This window comes from Balaenoptera physalus (assembly GCF_965194825.1).
Source record: "Balaenoptera physalus genome assembly, chromosome: 10".
Taxonomy (NCBI): Eukaryota; Metazoa; Chordata; class Mammalia; order Artiodactyla; family Balaenopteridae; genus Balaenoptera; species Balaenoptera physalus.
This window is the reverse complement of record NC_138889.1, coordinates 72,988,550-73,015,037: the sequence shown is the minus strand read 5'-3', so window position 1 is coordinate 73,015,037 and position 26,488 is coordinate 72,988,550.

Here is a 26,488-nt window from a genome sequence, read left to right as displayed (position 1 = left end):
GATCTCGATACACAGAATCACTGGACCAATCATTCTCATAATTAGATGCGAGTGGCAAGCGTTTAGTGTATAATTTTTTTTTTTTAACTTTTAAAAGTGCATGGAACAAAAGCTGTTGGAAATAGCAATTGCCGTTTTTCGAAAAAGAGGCTGGGAAGAAGAAAGCGCTATTTACTAAGTGCCTGATATATACTGAGCGCTAGACATAAATTGGTAATTTTCTAATTTGGGTTTTTTTGGGTTTTTTTTGTTTTGGGGGGTTTTTTTGCAGAGAAACACTTTTATCACGTGAATAATTCTCCAAAAGCCCAACATACAAGAGATAGAAGAAGACTGCTCTTGTTGAAGCCCAGGTGATAGACCTCAAGCCCACCCACTCCTTCAGTCTCCTCCTACCCAAATCCCCATAAAATTAGCCCTTGAAGCTCATGAACTGTCTTTCAAAAATATTGATTAACTCAGTCCTGATGGCAATTCTTCCATGACAGTATTATTCTCCCATTTTACAGATGAATTCTGTGAGACTCAAAGAGGTTTAGTCGCATGGCTGGGAAGTGGACATGAGTCAGGCTTGGAACTATGTCCTCCTGATTCCAGCAAGCCCAGGGCTCCTTCTGCACCATCAGGCCACCGTCTGTTTGGAAGAGGAGAGGCTGCAATCATGGAGCCCAGAGTGAAGCTGTCCCTGTAATCCCTGTGAGAGGGGCAAGGGATGAGAAAAAGGGGAGCTGAAATGCCTGAGACATTGGAGAGGACCAAGCAATGGGTCTCCGGCCCGAGCAGAAGGAGGAGTAGAGGGGGGAGGCAGAGGGGATTAGACCCCATCTTGTTTTTGTCCAGATGCTACTCCACATCTCAGAGACCTTGTATTTCATTCGGCCTCCCCTCACGAGACAGTGCTCCCCTCGTGTGAACACTACCCTCCTCCTTGCCTGACTGTCCCTCTGCCGTCAGCACTGCCCTGTCTCTGGGTGGCACAGCCAAACATCTGCTGAGAAGCAGTCCTCACAGTCAAACAGCGTGGCTCTGAACATCAGGAAGAGGCTGACGCAGCCCCAACGGACAGCCATCCAGTGGTGAAGGTGATTTGGTGTCCCCAAAATGCCAGTGTGCTTGTGAACATGTTGAGTGTGATAAGGCTGAAGGCCAAGACCCAGATGGAAGTGTCCTGCAGCCCAGCCAGTGCTGGTGGGGGTAGGGACGACTGGAATGCCTGTCCCCTTGCTAGTCCTCAATGGCAGTGCTCACCTTACTGACCACATAGCCTTGATTTCCAGACCAATGAAGTCTCCTGAATGAGCAAGACCGGCAACAAATAACCCAGTTCCCCAGGAAATGACCAGCAGCTCACCCTACCTTTTGCCACTCCCACCATGTTTCCTCCATTCCAGAGCGTCTGGCATATTCATAGGAGTCTTCAGAAAGAGATAAATGAGAGCATTCATTCAACACCAATATAACTGTGTCCTAGTATGTATGCTTTATGCTGACAGACATAGTAGGTTGAACATTCCCAACTTCTTTGCCAGCTTCCAGCCTGAGGTGGCCAAAAGACATAGCCCTGGGCATGACAAATAAGTGGAAGCTTGTTGTGAGACTTCCGGGAGAGCTTCTGATTTCCTGACACAGATACTTCTCCTTCCCTTTACCACTTCCTACTGGATTGCAGATGTGATGGAGGGAGTTGCAGCAGCCATATTGCAACCATGAAGGAAAGGAGAAGAGAATTGCATAGACGTCCCACAGAGAGTTGAACTGTTAGCCAGCAGTTGCTTGCCTCTAGATATCTCTTTGTGTGATAAAATTAAGTCTCTATGGGTTTAAGTTATTACAGCTGGATATTTCTGTCACTCAAAGCCAAATACATTCCTGACACAGCACATGATCTATATGACCTTCACAACAACACTGGGAAGTAGGGATTATTATCTCTTTTCCATACATGAGGAAATTTAAGTTGGGAAAGGTGAATTACACAAAAGGTATTCACCTTGTAGTGGTAAATTAAGATTTGAATTCATATCTATATTATGTATAGCTTCTTACATATGTTTATATATACATATATATTTTTACATATATATGTTTATATACATATTATGTATACATACACACACATACACATATATCCTCTTTAAACCTTTACCTAATTTCTTCTGAGCCCATGGTGACAATATTCTCTTTATCTTGAGACTGTAATGATTTATCTCATAGGCTAACATTATTTTTGGCCCACTGGATACAAGTAAAAGTCATCCTGGAGAAAATGCAGATGATCTGGAAGTGCCATATTAAGGAAATAATATTAAGGGGGGAAAAAGGCTTGAGTGTGCGAGGCACCTTGCAGAGGATAGACAGCAGTGAATCTGGAGCAGGAAGATGTATGTCATGGTCCAGCTTTGCCTGATGCTAACTTGTTGTAAAGGCTTTGACAAGGCACTTCCCCACCCTGCAACTTGGTTTCCCCACCTATAAAATGGAATGAGTGTCTGGTGGATGTATGCGTGTGGGATGGTGTGTTATGTATGTGGGTGTGTGTGGCAGGGGGAATAGAGAGAGACGTTATCTGATATTTAAAATGATTTTAATGTTGACAATGCTGTGATACATACATATATATGTTTATATGTATATGTGTATATTTTTTAAGGGACTATATGGCCATTGGCTAGTAACCCCACCTCGACCAGAACTACAGATTCTTTGGTGATCGATTACCTGTGCAATGGTGGGGATGCACCCACCTCTTGGGCTGGAAGGTGGGATGCACATCCATGGGGAGAGACACCAATCAGCAGAGGGCCAGCGCCTCATGAGTCTCTTCCCAGAGCAGCTAGGGTCCACCTCCGCTACGCCGAGGCCTTTGGGACATGACCCAGGGACTGGAGTTGGTTGGTTGCTCCTGGTGAAGACAGCCTGCTCTCAGAAGCTGTATCTTCATGACCCAGCTACCAGGGCCTAGCAGAGCTATTCTCTTAGAGGCTGCTTCTATTTTTTAATTTTTATTTTGTTTTTCTACTTACAATGTGTTCCAATGTCTGTGCTCTTTTTACGGAGGCAAAGAGGTCACCTCAGCCATCAGCAGGTGAGGGGACCCATCCTCCCCTGACATCATAATCTGGGGGGTGGAATGGGCTTCTGGGTCTGACCCTCACTCACATCCTCCTTTATCACTGAGCCACACCAAGAACAAACCTCTCACAGAAGCTGTTTGATCTTGGATTACCCTTTCCTGAGATCAAAATGTTTGCTGGGATTACCCAGGATAGATTGAGATTAATATGTGGTGTTTTGCTGAATAGCCTCAGGCTCTTGGCTTCCTTTCCTCACTTCAGCTGCCAAAATAAATTCCCACCCACACACGTCCTTGGTCTGTCTGGCTCGCCTAAAGTAAAAACATAGAGGCAGAGGAACTGTTCTGTAGCAGGTCCTCTCCACATTCACAAAGGGAGCCCAGAGCTCTTCCATCTAAGGTGGCCCTCAGGCCCCCCCAGAGTTGAGTTTCTTCCCCTCCCGTCCTAACCAAAGGCTCAGGGCCAAATGGTCATCACTGCCTCTGGTAGAGACTCTTCTAGGATCTCCATGGTCTTTAACTTGGGCAGTCTAGCACCGTTCAGCCTGCATTCAGCAAACGTTCACTAAGCACACGCGTTACTTAAATACTTGCCATGCCAGGCATGGTGCTGGGCCAAGAGGACCCAGTGGTGAAAGAGATGAAAGAGTCCCTGCTCTTGGTTTACACCACACAGTTTACACATAATAGTTGGCTTTCTTCCTCTCCAAAGCCAGTGCTTTGTCTGCAAAGAAAGAATCATGAAGGAGAACACCAGTTACTCATCCCATGAAGGTGGCTCACATTTAAACTTATCTAACACTTAGTGAGACTCCATGTGACAGACTCTGGGTTACAGACAATTTCACATATTCAGAGTGCTCAGTACATGTCTGTGGAACTGGATTGCTTGTTAACATTATTACAGCTGTCAGAGATATTATTTGCCCAGTTTTCAGTTAAGATGAGGTGCAGAAACATTCCTATGTTATCCACAGGACCACCATTACCACTACTATTACTACCACTACCATTAGCACTACTATTACTGCCATTACTACCATTACTACTACTACTACTACTACTACTACCACCATTACCACCACTATTACTGCCACTACCATTGCTACTTCCCTACTACTACTACTACCACTTCTACATCACTACTAGCCACTAAAATTTATTGGCTGTTAGTCCCAAGCCCTGTGTTAATGTATTAAATTTATTAATTAATTTAGACATCACAATAACCCTATCCATTAGAGATTATTTTCTCCTATTGGCAGATGAAACAATTAAGTGATAGTTACATAGCTACAAGTGACAAAATCAGGCTCCAGCCCCAGGCAGTGTGATTGCAAAGTCCATGCCCTCCAACACCATCTTCTGCTTCCTCTCTAGATTCCTCTCTAGCACCCAGAGCTGTATGAGTCCAAAGTCATACTCCTGACAGTGGGATCTGTAACAAGTCTAGAATGCAGGGGGCAGGTCCATGAGACATGCAGGTGTTGGGAGCTGAGCCTGAGGCTGGTATGGATTCAGGGATCACACTATACCTCCTAGCCAGCAACATTCCAGAGGAAGGAGAAGGTGAGCATGAAGGTTAGGCTGAGGAAGTGACAGTCTCTGGCCAAAAAAAAGGAAGGTAAAAGGGTTGCTGACAGCAGAGACCCACTGTGAGTCCCAAGTCCCTGAGCTCAGAGGACCACACACACTTCTCCTGATGGCAGCAGCATCTGAGTGGAAGCACTGCTCCAAACACATGCAGGACAAGCTATGAGGGCCCCAAGCTCTCAGGCCAGGAGAGACTGACAACAGACACCTGGGCCAGATCCCTGCTACACACTGTCCCCACCTTCCTTCTTCAGGTCATACCTCACACCGAATGTTCATCCCAGCACTGCTAGCCCTGAATATGATGCAGCTAACTTGGCCCTGCTAAGTCAGTCCACTCCTTAAGCCCTTAACCCCCTCAGATCCTGCTAACAATCGGCCCGTGATAGGGTGAAACCAGTGACTCATGCCAGCTCTGTAATCCCTGACCCCTTTTGTCCACTTGCAAGATGTTTGCACATCCTCCATGATCGAGTATCTCAACAGTCATGTCCCCTGTGAAAACTTCCTCTATGCCAGGACCCCAGCACTTCATACATCCCACTCTTAGGGCAACAATCAAGCTGTTTTGCTGTTTTGTAGGGCTTCAATCACTTCTGGACTAACTTGTTGACAGCCAGGTTACCTGTTTATCTTGTTTATCTTTGCTTCCCCTGTAGTGCTTAGTCCAGTACCTGCCTTAGAATAGTGGCTCAGTAAATGTGGAAGGAAGGAGGGAAGGAAGGGGTGTGGAGGAGAAAGAAGGAGATTGGGAGGGAGGGAAGGGAGAAGGGAAGGAAGGAGGGAGGAAAGAAGAGGAGAAAAGAAAGAAGGAAGGAAAGAGAGAAGGAGGGAAGGAGGGAGGGAGGGAAGGTTTGGAGGAAAGGAAAAGAGGTTTAGGCGTTTAGTACGCCATACCTCTGACCTTTCCTAAGCCCAGCCCCCAAATCACGCAAACTTCAGTTCCCAGTACAGAGTTCAGCTTAATCTGGCCTTGACTTGTGTTCATTTCCATAGATTTAAAGGCTGAAGGAAGCCCATCTCTCAGGACTTCTTACCCACCAGAGAGCTGAAGGAAGTCACTAGAGTTAAAAAGGGTGGCAGCTGGTGTAGGAAAAGGACGTGGAATTTTTTTTTTTAAATAAATTTATTTATTTATTTATTTACTTATGGCTGCATTGGGTCTTTGTTGCTGCGCGCGGGCTTTCTCTAGTTGCGGCGAGCGGGGGCTACTCTTTGTTGCGGTGTGTGGGCTTCCTTCCCTTGTTGTGGAGCAGGGGCTCTAGGCGTGTGGGCTTCAGTAGTTGTGGCTCGAGGGCTCTACAGCATAAGCTCAGTAGTTGTGGTGCACAGGCTTAGTTGCTCCATGGCATGTGGGGTCTTCCCGGACCAGGGATCGAACCCATGACCCCTGCACTGGCAGGCGGATTCTTAACCACTGCACCACCAGGGAAGAAGGACATGGAATTTTAAGTTCCAGGATCTATATTCCAGTCCCGGCTATTTTTATTTTGGATTTGTCCCTGCCCTTCAGTTTCCCTCTCTATAAAATGGGAATAGTGTTGTCTCCTTCCAGGGAGTGTGGTGAGGATGTAAATAAAAACACAAAGCACGTGGAAGTGTGTTGTGGATGGGAGCACGCCTTGCAGATGTTATTTCTTATTCCAGTCAGAGTGTCTCCACTGAGTCAGAGGGCTCTGCCCTCAAGGGACTCTGGCTCGAGGGTCACCACCAGCCTTCTTCAGGGTCCATCTCCTCACGCCTCCCCATGGCAGCCTCAAATGAGGACGTCAACCCAGGATGCATTTTGTATAGCTCCTGGAACTCACCTCAGCTGACCAAGAAGGAGAAAGAAGGATGGAGGAGGAGACACAGCAGCAGCAAAAGCCTCCTGGGGGGCGAGCCACTCTAGACGAGCTCTTCCCGAGCTCTGCAGAGACCTCGCCACCGGGGAAAATGCCAGAAAAATACCGGCTAATTTCAGAGGCTCCACGTTGGTGGGCCAACAGCCCAGGGAGAATGAGCAATTATGATTTCCATCTAAGCAACATATGCTGTTTGCTGGCCTCTTTCGAACAGCTGTAGGTTAGATGCTGTTAAGATTAGTCTCCTTCTCTCCTCCATATTTCAGACTTCAAATTAAACTAAAATAACAGCACCTGCTGAACAAAAACCCCATTGGAAATGTGTCCTCATACACAATTACTGCAAGGAGGCTGGTCACCATTGTTACCCGCCTATTCTTCCTGAATGGGAATGGCAGCGAAGTTTCCCAGGCAGCTGCAGCAATTCAATTGTATAACTGGAGCTGGCCCTGCGCCAACCCTCAAGAACTCAAGTGGCACCAAAAGATACTATATTGATTTGCAATCGAACATAATAGGCCATCAGCTTAATTATTACTGAAGTGACAAGGTTCTGGGTATTTCATATTTATATTTCAGGGCCTGTGAAGGATGAATGTAAATCTTTTAAATGCGTGGATTTGCATATCTTCAGAAGGGTTGAGTGCTCTTATTACATTCATAGCCTTTGAAAGACCAGAAGGACTGGCTATTGAACTCAGGTTGCCAGATCCCACCCACATTTGCTTGGATGAAGAGACAGAAGGCATAAAATGGAAATTGCTTTCAGATCCCCCCCCCAAGAAAAACCCCTAAAAAAAAAAGGAAGCCCACTACTCAACTGCATCAAGCTCAGACCTCTTTTGGGGCCTTTGAAAGAGATTAGTTATGGGTCTTATTGGGACAGAGGCATTTGGTCATTGAGGAATGAAACCAATGACTTCTTGGATCCATGAGGCTCCTCTGCTCTGTCCTTCCAGCCTGTTCCTGGCTCTTGCAGGCCAGTAGAACCTCAGGAGCTGCCGAGATGTGGGCAAGGAAAGGATGGGACGATATAGAAGTTCACACTCCAAGTAGCTACTACCCATCTGCAACACACCGAGACCAAAGATGCAAAGAGAAATGGTCTCATCTTAATCCCATCATTGTCATCAACCCTCCTTCCCACACATTCTATTAGAAACTCTCACCCTAGCAAAATTTTAGAACCATTCCAAATTTCCCCCTATCCATCACTCTCTAGATCCAATAAGTCATTGAATTTTGTAGATTCCTCCTCCTAAGTGCCCCTTGATTTTTGATCTCTGTCTCCTTTCAGTCAGGTCTCAAGACAGAGCCTGGACTCATGAGATTTTCCTATTGCATCTTTCTGCCTCCCTCTTACTGAATCCCTGTCTACTCTCTATCCTGTCATCAGAGGGCCTTTCTGAAAAGGCTGGGAACATATGGTTCTCCTGTCTAAAATTCTTCACTGGCACCCATAGGATAAAATTCAACTCTCTTCACACATAGGCTTCAGCCTTCACACCAGCCAACTATTCCCTAGTTACACACTCTCACCCTTTACATGTGGTATTTCAATTCTCTTTGCCTGAATGCCTTCTTCTCCTTGTCAATGAAGAGAGAAGAATCATCTTCCAAGATTCATGTGAAATCATTGCATTCTACCTTACCTGGGCTTCCTTGTCTGCAAGTCCATTTCACTTTGTTCATCTGTGTGTTATAAAACTGATCACATTGCGTTTTACTTGTTTACATGTCTGTTGCCTCCACTCAGCGGGCCTCACAGTCAGAAAATGTGCATTTAAATCTCTTTATCCCCAGGACCTAGGTCAGGAGGGCCTGGAATGCAGGAAGTGTTTAACAACTGTTGGTTGAATCTTTATCCCCAGGGAACATCAGATGTGTACTGAAAATCTATTATATGTGAGATTTGTTCCAGACACGGAACCAAAAGTAGCCCTTGCCATATGGGAACCCAAGGCCTCGGACCAAGACACTGCTATCAGCACAGCCGCCTATGAATGACCGAAGGAATAGTTTAGGCATCAAGTGTTCTCAAAACACAGATCGGCAGGAGATTTGTGGCCTGGCACGTTTGTGAGAAAAAAGAACTAGAACTAAATCTGAAATCCTGAAATCCTATCATTAAGAGGCCGAGCTATTTGAATTTACCTCTTCTGATCTCTGTATTTTATAGATGAGCAAATTGAGAACAAAAAAATTAAGATTTATAAGTTTACAAGAGTAGTAGGAATTCTGACTCCTAAGTCTATATTCCTTTCCACTGTGCATTATGAGATGGGTAGGACTCGTTTCGACATGGAGTAGGGAGAATATTCCAGAGGATGGCTCTAATCATCCCCCCATCCTCAGTAATGTCAATATCACCACCACTGCCATCAACCCCATCCCCAATACCACTTCTGTCACCATCATTGTCTGTATTTCCCTGACAGTGCTCCAGCCCCACTCCTGCCATCATCCCCAACACCATGGTCTGCAATGGAAAGGCCTATGGGTTGAGGAAAAAGTGGAAAGAGAAAGTGTTTTGTTCTTGTTTCCATCACCTTTACCACTTTTATTCCTGCCTCTTTCTACTCCATATTCCTGGACCATCTAGACAGTTCCTGTCCTTTCACATCCGGGCTCTGGCACTGACAAGGGGCCATTGTGATAACCTCCCCACTCCAGGAAGCATTTTTATTCCCTTGAACTGAGAAGCTCTCTTTTATTCCAAGGGAGCTAGATCAAAGAGGATCCAGGAAGGAAAAAAAAAAAAAAAAAAAAGAATTAAGAAGAGAGACAGCACTGCAAAATTTGGGAAACCAGAATTCTCTCTACAAAGGTAATGGGGCAATAGGAATTAAGAGCTAATAATTCATGAAGGCTCAGAGATTCTGAAGAGGGAGACGACCATCTTTATTTACCCAGGTCAGGAAATCCTGAGAAGTTCTCCAGGACAGAGTGGGATCCCTCTCTCTGACTCTTGAGTTCCCCATTGCTATTTCCAACCTCTGCCGTTTTGGGGGAACCTCATTTAGACCTGCTTCTCTGGCTTACATCCTTTGGGAAGGGCCCAGCACCTCCATCGGCAACACGCAGGAGAGAAATCCCGGGCTGGCAAAGACTCAATCCCTAGAGCCCTCAGCAGCAGCATCCCCACCACGGCCACTCCTGCCAGGCTGAGCACAAAGGAAGGCATCATCCTACGAGCAGCAGAAGGCGCAGAGGACACCTGCTCAGGCAATTCTGCGATAAAAGGAAGTGAGGCTGGAAATTGGGCAATTGTTCCTAAGTAGCTGAGGGCCCAGCTGAAGGGGATTTTCTTTAATAAGGATGATAGAAGCCAGCTTTAAAGGCAGATGGAGATTTTCCAGAATCTAGGGTTTCACCAGGAAGAGCAGGAGAGGAAGGCAGACCCCAGAAAGACATCTCTCTTCTCACCCTCGTGAAGAGGAAGGTGGAGTGAGGGTCTGTCTTAAAGGCTTCGGAACTTTTTCACATGGGGCGGTATTGCTAAGGGCACAGTCTCTGTGAGCACCTTAGGCAGGCGGCGGTACCTGAGACTGAGTGTGGGCTCCCTGAGAATTAGCTATAAAGGAACAGACTCCCTTCCTTCTCTCTGCTTCCTAGGCTGGTAGCCTGTGGAAATGTAGGAGAGCAAGTACATCTGGATTACAGCAAAACATCTGACAAAGTCTTTCTTTTTATCTTCTTGGAAAAGACAGACGGTAAGGTAATTAGTGGGATTTAGCACTAGTTAGTACCTACAATTTATTGAGTGCTTACCATGTGTCAAGTACCATACTGGATTTTTCCATCCATGGTACCACTGAGTCACCTCACTGCCTCTTTACAGATGAGGAAAGTGGGGCTCAGAGGGGTTTGGTAAACACAGAGCAGCCTGGGTGGATCTGTGCCACCCTATTCTATAATGTCGTCTCCAGGCTAGAATGGCAGCCTGTGCACACACAGTGCACGCTGTTCTGCTTGTGCCTGGAGAGACACCAAAAACACACTTATCACAATCACGTACTGCTCCAACTCTCACACTTCCATGGGCGTGCACATGTGCACACATACCTTATAGGGCTTCCACACTACAACCTTGTGGTCCTGCCTATTTTTACCTTCTGTCTCCATCTAATGGACAGAGCTCCTCTCACCCTGCTGCTAAAGTCATGGCTGTTTTCTCACGTCTCAGAAAAAGGCGTTGATCATCTGGGATAACATTCTAAAGTCCAGTGGGCTGAGCAGTGTCCCAAGAGTGTGGCTGTGATGGATGAGGATGAGGGAGCTGGGGTAATGAGGGAAGGCCCTACCACCACCACCTCTGCGGCCCAGAGAGCAGTCAGGGCCAGCCCCTCCCCAGGCTACTGCCCTGGAGTCCAGGGGAAGTGGGGCAGAAAGACCCTGAGGGCTCCATGGGCCAGGTCTGCATCCAGATGCGCAGCCTGGCCCTTTATTAGCAGCATGACCACTGAGGAGTGGTCCCTGCATGTCTCCAAACCCCAGTGCTCCCTTTATTATGATGGGGGTAGACATTCCTATCACATAGCATTGCTCCAAGGATTGGCAAACCCTGAGCACAGGGCTGGTACTGAATGCCTGTGCCTGACCAATAGCCGGCCCAACCCATTCTGCCACGTTCCCTTGCTGCCACCTTCTGATGCCAAAGCCATCTCCATGGCAAGCTGCACCACACCCTGTCAACAGCCCCCAGGGAAAAGGAGGTGGCAGAGAGTCAGGGGGTGTTGAGACCCTCAGCTGCTCCTGGAGAAGCAGGGCTGACAAGGCGAGGATTGTTTTTCTCCCCTGGTGTGAAGCATGTTGACTTGCTGTTGATAGATGGTGGGATGATATTAATTAAAATGCAGGCAGAAGTGAGGGCGCCTCTTAGAGCTGTACTCTCCCTGGGGGGGAGGGGAAGGCATCAAGGCTCTGCTCTGTACCCACAGTAGCAAGAGTGTCCTCTTACCCTCTCCTTCCCCTTCTGAGAGCAGGTACAACTTGGAGGAAAGGTCTGGGTTTCCCTGTCGCTGAATGAGGCAGGTCACAGGAGAACTGAGCTCCAGGTAGAAGCACAGCCTTGTCCTTCCATCCTGATGGGCAGGGGAGGAAAGAGGCACCGACTTTTACCATTTTTCATATATGTCACAAGGTCAGAAAAGGTCCTGCCTTTGGCAGAAACTGTTCAAGGGAGCACTCGTCTTCTCTGCTCTCTGCCAGCTCTGCCTCTGGCTCCAATAGTCAAGACTGGGGTGCAAAGGACTTCCTCAGAGGGAAGAGTCTGATAGTCAAAGGCAGAGCCCACAGGGGAGATCTGAGGTGCAGACACTACAGGTAACAGTGCAGGGTTTAGGTCCAGAGGTGCAGGGGCTAGATTTCGAAGCTGAGAACCAGTGACCAAAGCAAGGGCAGAGCTGGAACAAGAAAGCAGAGTGCAGAGTGATTGCTGCCTGCAGCCACAGGGCATGCTCAGCTCACCTGGTGGGGGGTGGGTCCCTCGTGCCTGGGCGAAGTTGGACTGCAAGAGACACAGATGAGTTTCCCTTTGATTCTCCTTCTTGCCTCTTCCTGCAAGAGTAAGAAGTGGCTCCTGAGGACTTCTAGTTCTAAGGAGCTAGTATTGGAGATGGTAGAAATTATTAAGGATCTCAGCTGCCAGGTGACATAACTGAAGGGGTAGAACCGAGATTCAAACACTTCCCTCATTTCTGGAAACAAGAACACTGAAGTACTCCATTTCCTTAAACTTTATTTGAACAGGAGCCAGTGAGACTTCGCAAGAGTAAGTCCCTTCATTACCTTACCTCTGCAAGCCCTCAAAAAAAAAAAAAAAGTAGAAGGAGAGAAGGGCAGATAAGGAGGCAAGCTGGAGGCTCAGGACTTGTTGTTGGTCCCTGAGCTTAGAACTCTAAACACAGAGCTTAATCTTCAATTTTCTGGGGCCTTATTTACTGATTTGTAGAAAGGAATGAATGAGATTAGGAAATATCTCACCATCCCTCCCTCTCTTTCTTCTTTCCTTCCTTCCTCACTTCTCAACTTTCTCTCCTCCCCCAGCTCCAGGAATAAACTGACAATCTGCATTTGAGGGTTCTTAATATGTGTAATCATTTCTCTACAATCTGACCTGTAAATAACAAGTTTAGTGAGGATTGTTGGGAAACATTCCCCAGGGATGGCAATGAATTACAGTGAAAATTGAATCAAACTCTCCTACAGACCTAATAGCTAGAACTGCTAACACTGAGGATAATTTCGGAAGTGTTGAAGAAAAGATAAGGTGAAGCCAAAAAGAAGTCTCTGTAGACTCAAGAGTCTGCTCCTGTGAGCGCCATCTCACCTAGGGACAAATTTCTTGGTCTCAAGAGATCAAATTCCTTTACCCGGTCACACAGCCGGATGTCTCATATCCTTAGACTATAATTGAGAATGTTATCCCAAACTATTCTTCTGGAAAGAAACAGTCAATGAAAACAAGCAGAAAGACATTTCCAAATACTGTTTTAACCTCAACCTTTTGCTGGGAGACCCTGCTGTCTCTTTTGTTCATTTCCACCTCCCAGGTCAGGTTTTATTACTGTATTTTAACCAACTAATGGAAGAAAACTGAACAAAGCAAGGAAAAGCTTATACTATCTTGCCCATAAAAACTCTGAAAGTAGAAAGTTTTTTTGCAGCTCCTTTGGTAGCAAAACTTGACCTAATCTGGGAGAGACTAATCATCCTTATTTATCCCATTTAGGCTCAGAATTCATACATTTTTGTGAATTTGGTCATGATGTCTTACCTCAAACACTGCTGAAAGTGTTATGAAACATATGATATATCTCCTTTATTAACTTTATAAAATAATTTCTTTTTTTTTAAAAATGGAATTCTGAATACATCTGGTCCCAAGGGTATAAGAAAAGGAAGTGTGGATTTGGACTATGTGGTCTTCAGAGACAGCTACAGAATTAGTGAATTTCTGAGCAACAATAAACAAAAAGCCAAGTTTCAGTGTTATTTTCACTAAATAATCATCAGACCAATATGGCTTTTTATGTATTGCAAAAGGCTTTCACTCTTGTGTTTTAAACAATTCATTTAATAAGAAAGTCAGTCACCATCCATTTCAGATGACAAGATATTCTCTCCTCCTGGAATGATATGAGAAGAATTGAACTGGACTATGCATATGTTGATTAAAATACTGTAGTAGCTATTGGGGTTAATAATAATACAAACATCAGTAATGAAATTGAGTACCATTGTTACATTGAGTTGTCTTGGAAAAACTAACAGGAAAGCTGAGAATTTGCATTAATTCTTAACAGAGTCAAACTTTTAGAGAAAAAAAAATCAAAGGACAGACAGGGCCTGAGGCCGAGCCATGAAGGAAAGAAGGGATTCAGATAAGTACACTATAGTGGGTGCTGCATGTTCAAGAGCAGTCAGGTCTGAAGCTACTCTAAAGTGGTTTTTGATCCACTCCTGGCCCTGTCCTGTCCAGTCCCAGCAGGTTGACTGTGCCTGCCCAGCCTTTAAGGACTCCTGAAGAAGCCAGATCCAAAGAAGTCTGAGAGAAGACCATGTGGAGAAAGGGCCAGCAATCTAAGTCAGTCCAGCCATTCCAGCTGAGCTGCGAGTTGTAGCCACAGAACTGAACCCAGGGCCTTGTGGCAGACAGGAACTTGATGCTCTGGCCGGGTATCAGTCCTGTGCCTCTGAGGTGGGAGAGCCGAGTTCAGGACACTGGCCCACCAGAGACCTCCCAGCTCCAAGTGATATGAAACAGGGAAAGCTCACCCAGAGATCTCCATATCAACACTAAGACCCAGCTCCACTCAATGCCCAGCAAGCTACAGTGCTGGACACCCTATGACAAACAACTAGCAAGACAGGAAAACAACCCCACCCATTAGCAGAGAGGCTGCCTAAAATCATAATAAGGCCACAGACACCCCAAAACACACCACCAGATGTGGTCTTGCCCACCAGAAAGACAAGATCTAGCCTCATCCACCAGAACACAGGCACCAGACCCCTCCACCAGGAAGCCTACACAACCTACTGAACCAACCTTAGCTGCTGGGGGCAGACACCAAAAACAATGGGAACAACAAACCTGCAGCCTGTGAAAAGGAGACTCCCAAACACAGTAAGTTAAACAAAATAAGAAGACAGAGAAACACACAGCAGATGAAGGAGCAAGGTAAAAACCCACCAGGCCAAACAAATGAAGAGGAAATAGGCAGTCTACCTGAAAAAGAATTCAGGGTAATGATAGTAAAGATGATCCAAAATCTTAGAAATAGATTAGAGAAAATAAAAGAAACGTTTAACAAGGACCTAGAAGAACTAAAGAGCAAACAAACAATGATGAACAACACAATAAGTGAAATTAAAAATTCTCTAGAAGGAATCAATAGCAGAAAAACTGAGACAGAAGAACAGATAAGTGACCTGGAAGATAAAATAGTGGAAATAACTACTGCAGAGCAGAATAAAGAAAAAAGAATGAAAAGAATTGACGACAGTCTGATACCTCTGGGACTACATTAAATGAACCAACATTTGAATTATAGGGGTCCCAGAAGAAGAAGAGAAAAACAGAGGGACTGAGAAAGTATTTGCAGAGATTAGAGTTGAAAACTTCCCTAATATGGGAAAGGAAATACTCAGTCAAGTCCAGGAAGTGCAGAGTCCCATACCGGATAAATCCAAGGAGAAACATGCCAAGACACATATTAATCAAACTATCAAAAATTAAATACAAAGAAGAAATATTAAAAGCAGCAAGGGAAAAACAACAAATAACATACAAGGGAATCCTCATAAGGTTAACAGCTGATCTCTCAGCAGAAACTCTGCAAGCCAGAAGGGAGTGGCAAGACATATTTAAAGTGATGAAAGGAAAACACCTACAACCAAGATTACTCTACACAGCAAAGATCTCATTCAGATTCGACAGAGAAATTAAAACCTTTACAGACAAGCAAAAGCTAAGAGAATTCAGCACCACCAAACCTGCTTTATAACAAACGCTAAAGGAACTTTTCTAGGCAGGAAACACAAGAGAAGGAAAAGACCTACAATAACAAACCCCAAACAATTAAGAAAATGGTAATAGTAACATACATATCGATGACTACCTTAAATGTAAATGGATTAAATGCTTCAACCAAAAGACACAGACTGGCTAAATGGATACAAATACACGACCCATATATATGCTGTCTACAAGAGACCCACTTCAGACCTAGGGACACATACAGACTGAAAGTGAGGGGATGGAAAAAGATATTCCATGCAAATGGAAATCAAAAGAAAGCACAATTCTCATATCAGACAAAACAGACTTTTACAATAAATACTATTACAAGATACAAAGACGGACACTACATAATGATCAAGGGATCAATCCAAGAAGAAGATATAACAATTGCAAATATTTATGCACCCAACATAGGAGCACCTCAATACATAAACCAAATGCTAACAGCGATAAAAGGGGAAATCAACAGTAACACAATCGTAGTAGGGGACTTTAACACACCACTTTCACCAATGGACAGATCATCCAAAATGAAAATAAATAAGGAAACGCAAGCTTTAAATGATACATTAAACAAGATGGACTTAATTGACATTTATAGGACATTCCATCCAAAAACAACAGAATACACATTCTTCTCAAGTGCTCATGGAACATTCTCCAGGATAGATCATATCTTGGGTCACAAATCAAGCCTTGGTAAATTTAAGAAAATTGAAATCATATCAAGTATCTTTTCTGACCACAACGCTTTAAGACTAGATATCAATTACAGGAAAAGATGTGTAAAAAACACAAATACATGGAGGCTAAACAGTGCACTACTAAATAACCAAGAGATCACTGAAGAAATCAAAATATACCTAGAAACAAATGACAATGAAAACATGATGACCCAAAACCTATGGGATGCAGCAAAAGCTGTTCTAAGAGGGAAGTTTATAGCAATACAATCCTACCTCAAGAAACAAGAAACATCTCAAATAAACAACCTAAACTTACACCTAAAGCAATTAGAGAAAGAATAACAAAAAAACCCCAAAGTTAGCAGAGGAAAGAAATCATAAAGATCAGATCAGAAATAAATGAAAAAGAAATGAAGGAAACAATAGCAAAGATCAATAAATCTAAAAGCTGGTTCTTTGAGAAGATAAACAAAATTGATAAACCGTTACCCAGACTCATCAAGAAAAAAAGAGAGAAGACTCAAATCAATAGAATTAGAAACGAAAAAGGAGAAGAAACAGCTAACACTGCAGAAACACAAAAGATCATGAGAGATTACTACAAGCAACTATATGCCAATAAAATGGACAACCTGGAAGAAATGGACAAATTCTTAGAAAAGCACAACATTCCAAGACTGAACCAGAAAGAAATAGAAAATATAAACAGACCAATCACAACCACTGAAATTGAGACTGTGATTAAAAATCTTCCAACAAATAAAAGTCCAGGACCAGATGGATTTAAAGGTGAATTATATCAAACATTTAGAGAAGAGCTAACACCTATTCTTCTCAAACTCTTCCAAAATATAGCAGAGGGAGGAACACCCCCAAACTCATTCTACGAGGCCACCATCACCCTGATACTAAAACCAGACTAAGATGTCACAAAGAAAGAAAACTACAGGCTAATATCAATGATGAATATAGATGCAAGAATCCTCAACAAAATACCTGCAAGCAGAATCCAACAACACATTAAAAGGATTATACACCATGATCAAGTGGGGTTTATCCCAGGAATGCAAGGATTCTTCAATATACGCAAATCAATCAATGTGATAAAACATTTTAACAAATTGAAAGAGAAAAACCATATGATCATCTCAATAGATGCAGAAAAAGCTTTTGACAAAATTCAACACACATTTATGTTAAAAACCCTCCAGAAAGTAGGCATAGCAGGAACTTATCTCAACATAATAAAGGCCATATATGACAAACCCACAGCCAACATCGTTCTCAATGGTGAAAAGCTGAAACCATTTCCTCTAAGATCAGCAACAAGACAAGGTTGTCCACTGTCACCACCATTATTCAACATAGTTTTGGAAGTTTTAGCCACAGCAATCAGAGAAGAAAAAGAAATAAAAGGAATCCAAATCGGAAAAGAAGAAGTAAAGCTGTCACTGTTTACAGATGACATGATACTATACACAGAAAATCCTAAAGATGCTACCAGAAAACTACTAGAGTTAATCAATGAATTTGGTAAAGTAGTAGGATACAAAATTAATGCACAGAAATCTCTTGCATTCCTTTACACTAATGATGAAAAATCTGAAAGAGAAATTAAGGAAACACTCCCATTTACCATTGCAACAAAAAGAACAAAATACCTAGGAATAAACCTACCTAAGGAGACAAAAGACCTGTATGCAGAAAACTATAAGACACTGATGAAAGAAATTAAAGATGATACAAACAGATGGAGAGATATACCATGTTCTTGGATTGGAAGAATCAACATTGTGAAAATGACTATACTACCCAAAGCAATCTACAGATTCAATGTAATCGCTATCAAATTACCAACGGCATCTTTCACAGAACTAGAACAAAAAATTTCACAATCTGTATGGAAATACAAAAGACCCAAAACAGCCAAAGCAATCTTGAGAAAGAAAAACAGAGCTGGAGGAATCAGGCCCCTGGACTTCAGACTCTACTACAAAGCTACAGTAATCAAGACAGTATGGTACTGGCACAAAAGCAGAAATAAAGATCAATGGAACAGGATAGAAAGCCCAGACACAAACCCATGCACATATGGTCACCTTATTTTTGATTAAGGAGTCAAGAATATACAATGGAGAAAAGGCAACCTCTTCAATAAATGGTGCTGGAAAAACTGGACAGCTACATATAAAGGAATGAAATTAGAACACTCTGTAACACCATACACAAAAATAAACTCAGAATAGATTAAAGACCTAAATGTAATAAGGCCAAACACTATAGAACTCTTAGAGGAAAACAGAGGCAGAACACTCTATGACATAAATCACAGCAAGATCCTTTTTGACCCACCTCCTGGAGAAATGGAAATAAAAACAAAAATAAACAAATGGGACCTAATGAAACTCAAAAGCTTTTGCCCAGCAAAAGTAACCATAAACAAGATGAAAAGACAACCTTCAGAATGGGAGAAAATATTTGCAAATGAAGCAACTGACAAAGGATTAATCTCCAAAATTTACAAGCAGCTGATGCAGTTCAATATCAAAAAAACAAACAACCCAATCCAAAAATGGGCAGAAGACCTAAAAAGACATTTCTCCAAAGAAGATATATGGATTGCCAACAAACACATGAAAGGATGCTCAACATCACTAATCATTAGAGAAATGCAAATCAAAACTACAATGAGGTATCACCTCACACCAGTCAGAATGGCCATCATCAAAAAATCTACAAACAAGAAATGCTGGAGAGGGTGTGTAGAAAAGGGAACCCTCTTGCACTGTTGGTGGGAATGTAAATTGATACAGCCACTATAGAGAAGAGTATGGAGGTTCCTTAAAAAACTAAAAATAGAACTACCATATGACCCAGCAATCCCACTACTGGGCATATACCCTGAGAGAACCATAATTCAAAAAGAGTCATGTACCAAAATGTTCATTGCAGCTCTATTTACAATAGCCAGGACATGGAAGCAACCTAAGTGTCCATCATTGGATGAATGGATAAAGAAGATGTGGCACATATATACAATGGAATATTACTCAGCCATAAAAAGAAATGAAATGGAGGTATTTGTAATGAGGTGGATGGAGTTAGAGTCTGTCATACAGAGTGAAGTAAGTCAGAAAGAGAAAAACAAATACAGTATGCTAACACATATATATGGAATCTAAGGAAAAAAAAAAAAGGTCATTAAGAACCTAGTGGCAAGACGGGAATAAAGACACAGACCTCCTAGAGAATGGACTTGAGGATATGGGGAGGGGGAGGGGTGAGATGTGAGAGGGTGAGAGAGTGTCATGGACATATATACACTACCAAATGTAAAATAGATAGCTAGTGGGAAGCAGCCGCATAGCACAGGGAGATCAGCTCGGTGCTTTGTGACCACCTAGGGGGGTGGTATAGGGAGGGTGGGAGGGAGGGAGATGCAAGATGGAAGAGATATGGGAACATATGTATATGTATAACTGATTCACTTTGTTATAAAGCAGAAACTAACACACACACACACACACACACACACACAAAAAGAAATGCTGGAGAGGGTGTGGAGGAAAGGGAACCCTCCTGCACTGTTGGTGGGAATGTAAATTGATACAGCCACTATAGAGAACAGTATGGAGGTTCCTTAAAAAACTCAAAATAGAACTACCATATGACCCAGCAATCCCACTACTGGGTATATACCCTGAGAAAACCATAATTCAAAAAGAGTCATGTACCACAATGTTCACTGCAGCTCTATTTACAATAGCCAGGACATGGAAGCAACCTAAGTGTCCATCGACAGATGAATGGATAAAGAAGATGTGGCATATATACACAATGGAATATTACTCAGCCATAAAAAGAAACGAAATTGAGTTATTTGTAGTGGGGTGGATGGACCTAGACTCTGTCATACAGAGTGAAGTAAGTCAGAAAGAGAAAAACAAACACTGTATGCTAACACATATATATGGAATCTAAAAAAAAAAATAAAAGGTTCTGAAGAACCTAGGGGCAGGACAGGAATAAAGATGCAGACATAGAGAATGGACTTGAGGACATGGGGAGCGGGAAGGGTAAGCTGGGACTAAGTGAGAGAGGGGCATGGACATATATACACTACGAAATATAAAATAGATAGCTAGTGGGAAGCAGCTGCATAGCACCGGGAGATCAGCTCGGTGCTTTGTGACCACCTAGTGGGGTGGGAGGGAGGGAGATGCAAGAGGGAAGAGATATGGGAACATATGTATATGTATAACTGATTCACTTTGTTATAAAGCAGAAACTAACACACCATTGTAAAGCAAGTATACCCTAATAAAGATGTTAAAAAAAAAAAAGTGGTTTTCCACTGAAAGTAGAGGCATGATTCGAGCCACTTCCTGGTTTGAGAGTGGACGGTTCCCCAGCACAGTTTTGCTCTCAGGTATAATATAGTCCTCTAGGATTTCATGCATTTTACTCATTCCCAGTGGTCTCCAAAGAAAGTACCACAAGCTTCCCAGCTGTACTTAATTTCTTCAAAAATTAATTGATTAAATAAATACAGGCATATAAAAATATTCACTGGTTCAAATATAAGGGGATCATTCTTAAGGGGCACAACCAATATTCTCTTATGAAATATATATATTCCATTACCAAGAAGGAACTTTAAAATATCTATAATCCATGCTCTCATTGAGATTTAAGAGGACATTGCATCCATCAAAGATCTGAGATCAGAAAAGAGTTTTTAGCCAAAAATATGGTTATCAAACATAAAAAACCCACAATGAAGTAGTAGATAGTTGTTTAAATATTGCAGAAAATTAAATTGACATCGAATACCAAAATTATCCCAGAATTTAGAAGAAGTTAAAGCAGATGAAAATATTGAGCAAAAAAGATGATAGAAGTAAATAATAGGTCCATGAGATGTAATCATTTGCTATAGACTAGATGTTTGCATACCCCCAAAATCCATTATGTTGAAACCTAATCCCCAACATGATCGTATTAAGATGTGGGGCCTTTGGGAGATGATTAGGTTATAATGGCAGAGCCCTTATTAATGGGATTAGTGCCCTTATAAAAGAGACCCTGAGAGCTCCTTTGTCCCTCCTGTCATGTTAAGACACAGTGAAAAGATGATCATCTATGAACTAGGAAGAGAACTCTCACTAGAGATCAAATCTTCCAATGCTTTAATCTTGGACCTTGAGCCTCCAGAACTGTGAGAAAGTTTTCTGTTGTTTATAATCCACTCAGTCCATAGTATTTTGTTATAGCAGCCCAATTGGACTAAGAATAGGATTCCAGAAAGTGAAACAAAGCAGTTGGAAGAGCAAAGAAAGAATGGATGATTTCCTTACCCTAAGGACAAATTTAGATCTGTAGAACCAAATCCCTGATTGAGCACCCAGGTAGAACTGATAAAAGAAGATATGCTCTAAGGTGTATCCTGGTAACATGTTTGAATTTCCAGGACTTAAAAAAAAAAAAATTTGAGGATTTCTGACAAAAAACAAATGGCAGATTGAACACATGCCTTTATTTTTACTTCCTCTTGAAATCTCCCTAAAATAAGAGTGAAATAATGTTTAAAAATAAAAATTGAAAATGGCAAAGAAAAATAGGAAAATAACAGCAATAAAATTTGGGAAGCAAAGAAGTAGGTGGATGAGTGTAACTGACACGACGGACTGAGGAAAGCAGGATCCTAACTCCAGCAGGGAAAGTCAAAAAGAATACAATTTACTTCACAGAACACTCTAAATTTTCAAGAATCAGTAGCCCCAGTACCTATGGGATTTGGGTGGATGGTGTTAAGAAGAGACTAAAATAAGGACTGGTTAGATTCTGTTGAGAATCCAAATAGCGGTATACTCGTACTATTTAAAGTTATGGAGCTAAAAAAATCAGCTAAAAAAGTTGGAAGTGGTTGCCTTTGTTTAGCAGAAAATGGGAGAGGGATGGGGGTTATATTATTTTGTTATGTTTTAGGTTACAAGTCTTTAATCATATGACAAGTCTTGTGGAAGACACCAGAGAACCAGTCCCTCTCCTCATGGCTACTAGAATTTATGGGTGGAGATGGTATAGAGGAATTGCTAAGTAATGCTTATGTGCTTCACCATGATGGAGAAATAAAAATTCAACATGCTTTAAGAAAAATACAGGTAATCATTATTAGAATAAAATAAAGTGGATAGTTCCCTAATCAATAGACAATTTTAAAAAGAAAAAATAAAAATATGCAAAAATTATGAAGATGTCTAAATACTGTTTATAGGTAATGTTCTAAAACTAGGTTGATCTAGAAAGCTTCTCAGGAGTAGAGACATACTAAGGAAACACACATACACACACACAATCAGAAATGTCTCTAATTCTATTAGAACTCAAATTAAAATTCATGTAACAAAGAAAAAGAAAGTAGAATGTTACTTAATATTGATTAGACTATAAATCTAAAATTAAGCAATCATATTACTTATTTTAATCTACCAGATAGTACGCTATTAAAATATTTTACAACACTATTAGAATTATGAAGAGAAGTTAATGAAAGTACAATTGTAGTGACAGACTCAAGAAACATCTCATTTTTTTTTTATAGCACAAGTACTTAGCAAGTGAATGAAGTGAAAATTAAGTTGAATAAGTTAACTGAACTAAATGGAGAATTATATGCACTAAAAACACAAGACTCATTATTTTCCAAAGTTAATGGCATTTTCACAAAATTATTTCTATCTAGCCTAATAAAACCTCAACAAATTGTTCACATTTGAAACGATACATTCTGTGTTTTAACAATACAATGCAAAAAAACTAGACATTAACAGATCTCTTCAGAAACCATGAAAGCAAGAAGAGAGTGGGGAAGAATATTCAAAGTGTTGAAAGAAAAACAATCAATCTTGGATTCTATAGCCACAAAATTATCCTTCAAAACAGAAGGAAAAATACTTTCTCAGACAAACAAAAACTGGGGGAATTCAGTGTCACCAGACCTGCCCTGTAAGAATTGTTAAAAATTCTTCAGAGAGAAGGAAATAATATAGGCCAGAAATTTGGATCTATACAAAGAAAGGAAGAATACCAGAGAAGGAATAAATGAAGGTAAAATTAAACCTCTTATTTTTCTTATTCCAATTAATGTAAAAGATAATAATTTGTTTAAAGTAATAATACAACATTTTGGATGATTACAGAACAAGAACAAGTGAAATGTAAGACAACAATGTCTTAAGAGACAGGAGAGAGGAATTGGGAATACTCTGTTGAGTACCTGCACCACATATGAAGTAGTATAGGAAATCATAAAAAAAGTTTTTAAAGAAATATAATTGATATACTAAGAGAGAAAATACAATTAAATTGTATAAAATGCTCATTTAAAATAAGTGAAGGCATAAAAAGAGAGGGGAAATGAAACAAAGAAGTACAATGAATAGACACAATTACAAACACAGTAGACATTAATCCAACTATATCAATAATCACTTCAAGTGTGAATGGTCTAAATACATGAATTAAAAGACAGATTGCTAGAGTACGTTAAAAAAAAAAAACAGGGTCCAACTACATACTGTCTATGAGAAACTCACTTTAAATATAAACACACAGGTAGGTTTAAAGTTAAGGGATGAAAAAAGATATGCCATGTTAACAACTGACCAAAAGAAAGCTAGAGCAGCTCTATTAATTAGAGGTAAAGCTGATTTCAGAATAAGGAAAATTACCACAGATAAAGAGGAGCCTTACATAATCATACAGTGGTCTCTGTATCTCTCCAAAAAGATACAACAAGCTTTAATATGTATGCACCAAACAGCAGAGCATCAAAAATGTGACACAAAACTAATAGAACAGTGAAGAGAAATACACTTATCCTCTATTACAGCTGGAGACTTCAACACCCATCTTTTAGTAATTGATCAAGCAGGAAGAAAAATCAGTAAATAGATCATCGACCTGAACAGTGCTTTTAATCAATGTGATATAACTGACATAGAGAATATTCCACTCAGAAAAATACACATTCTTCTCAAGTTCATATAGTAAATATACCAAGGTAGATCACATTCTAGGTCATAAAACAAACTTTAACAAATCTAAAAGAATAGAAATTACATACAAAATATGTTGTTAGATCATAATAGAATTAAACTAAAAGTCAATAACAGAGAAATACCTGGAAAATCCCCCAATATTTAGATATTAAACAATATGCTTCTGAATAACATGTGGGTCAAAGAAGAAGTCTCAAGAGAAATTTTAAAATATCTTGAATTACAGTTGACCCTTGGACAATGTGGGGGTTAATTTGTGTATAACTCAGAGCTGGCCCTCTGTATCTATAGTTCCCCTATGTCTGTGGATCCAACCAACCACAGGCTATGTAGTACTATAGTATTTATTATTGAAAACTATCCATGTATAAGTGGACCCATGCAGTTCAAGCCTGTTTTGTTCAAGGGTCAACAGTAAATGAAAAGGAAAATACAACCTAAACAAAATTTGTGTTTTATAGTAAAAGCAGTGATTGAGATGCAATTTATAGAATTAAATCCATATTAGAGGGCTTCCCTGGTGGCACAGTGGTTAAGAATCTGCCTGCCAATGCAGGGGACACAGGTTCAAGCCCTGGTCCAGGAAGATCCCACGTGCTGCGGAGCAACTAAGCCCGTGCAACACAACTACTGAGCCTGCATTCTACAGCCCGCGAGCCACAACTACTGAAGCCCATGTGCCTAGAGCCCATGCTCCGCAACAAGAGAAGCCACTGCAATGAGAAGCCTGTGCACTGCAATGAAGAGTAGCCCCCGCTTGCCACAACTAGAGAAAACCCACACGCAGCAACAAAGACACAACACAGACAAAAATAAAATAAATAAATTTTTTAAAAATCCATATTAGAAAATAAGAAAGACCTAAAATCAATATTCTAAGCTTCCCCTTTAGGAAACAAGAGAAAAAGAATAATTTAAGCTTAAACAAGTAAAAGAAAAGGAATAATAAGAACTAGACAAGACAGCAATGAAATTGAAAACAACTGAATAGAAGAGAAAAACAACAAACAATAAGATTGATAAAACTGAAAAACCTCTAGCTATAATAACCAGTAAAAAAAGAGAAGACACAATTACTAATATCAGAATGAAAGAGAAATTATCACTATTGATACCATGGACATTTAAAGGATAATAAAGGAATACAATAAATGACCCTATGCTCACAAATTTGATAACTTATATGAAATAGACTAATTCTTTGGAAAATACGAACTACTAAAACCCACACAAGAATAAATTGATCATACGAATAAGCCTATATCTACTTAAAAAATTGAATGAATAAGTAATAAACTTCCAAAAGTGAACACACCAAACCCAGAGTTTTTCACTGGTGAATTCTACCAACCATTTAAGGAAAAAAATGATACAAATTTTCCATAATCTCCATGGGAAAGTAGAAGCAGAGGAAATACTGCCTCATTCCATGAGCCTGGAGCATCTTGTAGTACCAGGAAGAAAATGCTAAAACAAAAGCAAAACCAAAACCACACAATGACGTGGATATGTCAGAGGGACAAAGGGGACAACCAGAAGAGCTCCCAATAGCCAAAGATGGAATAATTAGAGCAACAAAATAAATAAATTCAATTATAGCCCAAAGTATAAAATAAATATCCATGAGTCCATACTGATATAAGAAGTGATTGGGCTTCCCTGGTGGCGCAGTGGTTGAGAATCTGCCTGCCAATGCAGGGGACACGGGTTCGAGCCCTGGTCTGGGAAGATCCCACATGCCACAAAGCAACTAGGCCCGTGAACCACAATTACTGAGCCTGCGCCTCTGGAGCCTGTGCTCCGCAACAAGAGAGGCCGCGATAGTGAGAGGCCCGCGCACCACGATGAAGAGTGGCCCCCACTTGCCGCAACTAGAGAAAGCCCTCGCACAGAAACGAAGACCCAACACAGCCATAAATAAATAAAGAGATATGACAGATCTACCATAGAAATATTACAAACTTAACTTAAAGACATAAAAGATGTTAATATATCAAGAGACATTCCATGTTTTTAGATGAGAAGCTTCAATATTTTAAAGATGTCATTTCTCCCCAAATTAATTTATAAATTTAATGCAATCCCAATTAAAATTTGATGAGATTTTTGTTTGGAACTTGACCAAATTATTCTAAAGTTCATTTAGAAGAATAATTGTGTTAGAATAGTCATGAAAAGACCAAGAAAAATGAGTAATGAGG